The sequence below is a fragment of the Lactuca serriola genome, chromosome 4 (genome assembly GCF_051521515.1).
Source record: "Lactuca serriola cultivar US96UC23 chromosome 4, Lser_US96UC23_V15, whole genome shotgun sequence".
NCBI classification, from domain to species: domain Eukaryota; kingdom Viridiplantae; phylum Streptophyta; class Magnoliopsida; order Asterales; family Asteraceae; genus Lactuca; species Lactuca serriola.
Window position 1 is genome coordinate 227,028,530 of NC_136411.1, and position 5,004 is coordinate 227,033,533.

Here is a 5,004-nt window from a genome sequence, read left to right on the forward strand (position 1 = left end):
GTCATACATTGACGTAGAATGAGAGCTGGTCGAGCACCAGCCTTGGAGTGATCATAGCCTAGTTAGTCAAAGAGGCGTCGACAACTTTCAATAGTTGGAAGCTCAGAGAATGGTTCAAAAATTGGTAACCTGAGTGTCGTACGGAGGAGATCAGCGTTGATGAAAACTGAGCGACGACCATGCCCAATAGTGCCTAAGATGATGTTGTTTTCATTATTGACTGTTGCGGTGTAGTAGAACTCACATACTTGTTCGGGAAAGAACTCTGATGGAACCTCACAGATACCATATCGAAGTCTGCAAGATACTAGAAAATTGACAAAATCATCAAGTCCAAGACCGCGATGAACATCTGGTATATCAGGGTTGAAGACGACATTTGTGGCTTTGATGTATATGGGAAGAGGAGGAGAGTTTGGAGCTGGGATGACTCTTCTTGAGGTGGAGGAGAAAGTAAACAGTGATGCCGCCATTGAAGAGAGTTTGGATTCTAGGGTTTTGAAGAAAAGAGAAGGAAATTTGAATTGTGGGAGGAAAGTTTGGGAGAGAGGTGGGGAATGAGGTTTAAATATGGGATTAAACGGTTTTAAAAGGTAATGATTATCTTTTTCGAAAATAACTACATACCTTAACAAACTGTCAAATCCGAAAAAATAGTCGTTGGGTAAAATAAGTCGTTGTACTGAAGAGGAAACGACAATCAGTATCTGCGGAAGCGCTGAGATCAGTGTCACTAAAAGTTACATGCTGAAAGATAATATGTCGTCAATTCAAGGTACAACTTGCTTGTTTAAGGTTAGCAAGGTGGTTGGTGCGTGTGATAGATATTGTTTTAATTATCTAACCATCGGCACAGAGTGTTGAGTCTTTATCAGTGAGTGGTGCTTCTTACTGAATCATTAGACACTTAGTGAGAAGAAGGTGAAGAGAGGATTGTTGCGTGTGATAGACCTTGGTGTTTTGGTCTAACCATCGGCAAAGACTGTTAGACTCTCATCAACATGTGTTTTGTCACACTGAATCACAGAATCAGTGTAAGATTGGTAAGAAGGGATAATTGCGTGTGATAGATCTTAGTGTTTTGTCTAACCATCGGCAAAGAGTTTCAAGTTATTATTAGTGTATGGTTTAATACAGTGAATCATTCAACTTTAGTTTAGAAGATTTGTAGAAGAGATAGAGATAAGAGATCATACAAGGTACTCAGCATGGTAAACATCATCAGCACATCATCATCAGCAAAAAAAATACATCAGTTTATAAGACAATAGAAAACATTAGTAAAACATTTTTTTAATCCAGAGTGATTATTCCAAGTTCTCCAATAATGTGAGCAGTAGTTTGAGTATCCAAAACCTTGGTAAAAATATCAGCTAGTTGATCTGAAGTCTTGACATGTTCTAGAACAACCTTGCCCTTCTCAACATTGTCTATGATGAAGTGATGTCTGATCTCGATATGCTTTGTCTTTGAGTGCTGAATAGGATTCTGTGTGATCTGAATGGCACTGGTGTTATCACAGTATATAGGAGTCTTTGTGAATTTAAGCCCATAGTCTAAAAGCTGATTCTGAATCCATAAGAGTTAAGCACAACATCTCCCAGCTGCAACATACTCAGCTTCTGCAATGGAGATAGCTATTGAGGTTTGCTTCTTGCTAGACCAGCTGATTAGTAGATATCCAAGGAAATGACATCCACCTGACGTGCTCTTCTTGTCTAAGTTGCATCCTGCATAGTCGGAATTAGTGTATCCAAAGAGTTCAAGTGATGAGTCACGAGGGTACCACAATGCCAATCTCTGAGTGCCCTTTAAGTATCGAAAAATGCGTTTAACTGCAATGAGATGAGACTCCTTGGGATTAGCTTGGAATCTAGCACAGAAAATGGTTCCAAACATGATATCAGGGTGACTTGCAGTGAGGTATAGAAGAGATCCAATCATTCCTCGATAAAGAGAGTGATTAACATCAGTGCCGGTGGGATCAACGTGTAGCTTATCAGTCTTGGACACCAGAGTAGAGGCCAGTTTGCAGTCGCTGAGAGAGTACTTAACAAGCATGTCAGCAATATATTTACTTTGACAAATTGAGATACCTGATTTTTGTTGCTGAACCTCAAGACCTAAGAAAAAGGTCATCTTCCCCATCATGCTCATCTCAAACCTTTGAGACATGATCTCAGCGAATTCCTTGCTCAGCTTCTCATTTGGAGAACCAAAGATGATATCATCGACATAGATTTAAACAAGAATCATGTCTGAGCCTTTGTTTTTGATGAAGAGTGTATTATCAATTGCTCCTCTTCTGTAGCCATTTTCAAGGAGATATGATGTCAACGTCTCATACCAGGCCCTGGGAGGTTGCTTCAGTCCATATACAGCTTTATCTAGTCTGTACACATAGTTAGGGTGCTCTTTGTCTTCAAAGCCTGGGGGCTATTTGAGAAATACTTCTTCTTATAACACACCATGATGAAATGTTATTTTGACATCCATCTGGTAGATAATGAAGTTCATGTATGAAGCATATGCAAGGAACAGTCTGATTGATTCAATGCATGCAACTGGAGCAAAAGTCTCCCCGTAATCAATAGATTCAATTTGAGTGAACCCCTGAGCAACAAGTCTTGCTTTGTTGCGAGTAATAACACCATCTTTATCAACCTTGTTTCGATAGACCCAGCGTGTTCCTGTGATGGTCTTTCCTGATGGTCTGGGAACAAGAGTCCAAACCTTGTGCCTTTTGAACTCATTCAGCTCAACTTGCATGGCTTTAATCCAGTCAGCCTGTTGAAGTGTTGAGTGTATCTTGTCAGGTAAGATCATTGAAACAAAGTTAACATACATGCAAAAATTATTAGATACACGAGATCTGGTTTGGACACCATCATGAAGATTCCCAATAATTTGATCAACAGGGTGATCTCAATGTTCTGGAGCTGATTCCAATGAGTTTAACGCTGAAGAGTTATCAATGAAAGGAACATCAGTTACAGGAGAGTCTTCAGATTCAAGGGTTTCATCAGCATCTGACAAAAGAGTTGTCGTGCTGACCGCAGTGCCTTGATTGACATGACTTGGGTCTGAAACGATAGGATCAGGAATGACAGCTTCTTCTTCAGTATGTGAGACTTGATCAGATGGACCGGAGAGAAGCTCTTAAAAAATAGAAAGGGAATGAGCTACTTTTTCATCAGTGTAGGATTCTTCATCAAACTTTACATGAATGGATTCCTCAATACATTGCATGTTCACATGAAAAACACGAAAAGCCTTTGAAATAGATGAATATCCAACAAAAATACCTTTGTCAGCCTTAGGCTCAAATTTTGATCTGGGGTCGCGCTGATTAAGAATATAACAAATGCATCCAAACACGTGAAAGAAGGATACGTCCGGCTTTCGACCTTTCAGCATCTCATATGGTGTCTTCTTGTGAACCCTGTGAATTAGAGAGCGATTCTGAGTATAACATGTTGTATTAACAGCTTCAGCCCAAAACGACATAGGAAGACCAGCATGAATCATTAAGGTCCTTCCTGCCTCAATCAGTGTTCGATTTCTTCGTTCAGCAACTCCATTTTGTTGAGGCGTGCGAGGAGCTGAAAAGTTCTGCCCAATACCTTTAAAATCACAAAAGTCTTCAAGAGTCGAATTCCGGAACTCAGTGCCATGATCACTCCTTAGCTGCTTAACTTTGAGACCAGTCAGCGTCTCGTTTTGTCGAATCACTGAGATAATTTCCTGTACAGCTTGACCTTTCTTCTTCAAGAAAACCACCCATGTAAATCGGGTAAACTCATCCACAACCACCAACGTATACTTGTTTCCTCCTTGGGAACGAACAGGAATAGGTCCAAACAAGTCCATGTGTAGTAAATAAAGAGGAACAGATATGCTAGAACATGACTTGGGTTTGAATGATGACTTGGTTTGCTTTCCTTGTTCACACGCTGAGCACATCTTGTCTTCGACAAAGCTGAATTTTGGGAGACCTCTAACTAGATCTTGATTGGATATTTTAGATAGATTCTTAAAGTTCAAATGAGAGAACCTTTTGTGCCAAATCCAGCTGAGATTCGTTTGAGACTTGGTAAAGAAACATTGCATCAGTGCCTTGTCACTTGAGAACATGTCAAGAACATATATATCATCTTTTCTACTTGCTGAGAGTGCAATGTTCTTGTCAGTGTTGATGACTCTTCCTTCCTTCTTTGTAAAATGAACTTCATAATCAGCATCACATAATTGGCTGATTGAGATAAGATTGTGTTTGAGACCCTTTACATATGAAACATTCTGAAACACCACATTATTGCACTTGATGTTCCCATATCCTTTAGTAAACCCCTTTCCATTGTCTCTGTATGTTACTGCAGGACCAGTTTTCTTGACATAGTCTTCCAGGAGAGACTTGGATCCTGTCATATGTCTTGAGCAACCACTGTCTAAGTACCAAAGATGCTCTTGACCCTGCAGTGCTAAGAAACTAGTTAGAACACACTGACCCATTGTAAAATGGGTCATTCACAAAGTTATTTGACAATATATTATAGCACTCTTTAGGAAGACGGTTCAAAGAATTTGATTTAAGAGTCCATCTTTCATTTCTAACTTTGATGTTGTCAGCTCTTAAAGATGTTTTATCAAACTTGCATTCACTTATCTTGTGAGAGGTGTCACCACATCTGTAACAAACTCTAGTACCAAAGTTTTTCTTGGTGAGCAGATTTCTAGATTTAACACATTTGGATTAGTAAGATCCACCAAGTGAACTTTGAGTCCTTTTGTTTGACATTTAATTACAACTGAATTCAGTGTCAGAAGAACTATGATCAGTGATGGATAAGGAGCTGACATCAGTATCAGATTTAGACTTATGCACTAAAACACTGCAATCAGGATAATGCTTAAGTTGTTCATGAACAGCATGAAACACTCCATTTGAGATAGGAAATGCGATAATATTTTCAGTGAGAGGAGTTGGTCTCTCAAGATGTGCAG

General features: G+C 39.4%; 1 pseudogene; it reads right to left on the reverse strand.

Moving 5' to 3' along the window:
• Positions 1-2,457: 2,457 nt before the first annotated feature.
• LOC145099209 (putative mitochondrial protein AtMg00820 pseudogene) lies at positions 2,458-2,826 on the reverse strand (annotated as a pseudogene).
• Positions 2,827-5,004: the final 2,178 nt, after the last annotated feature.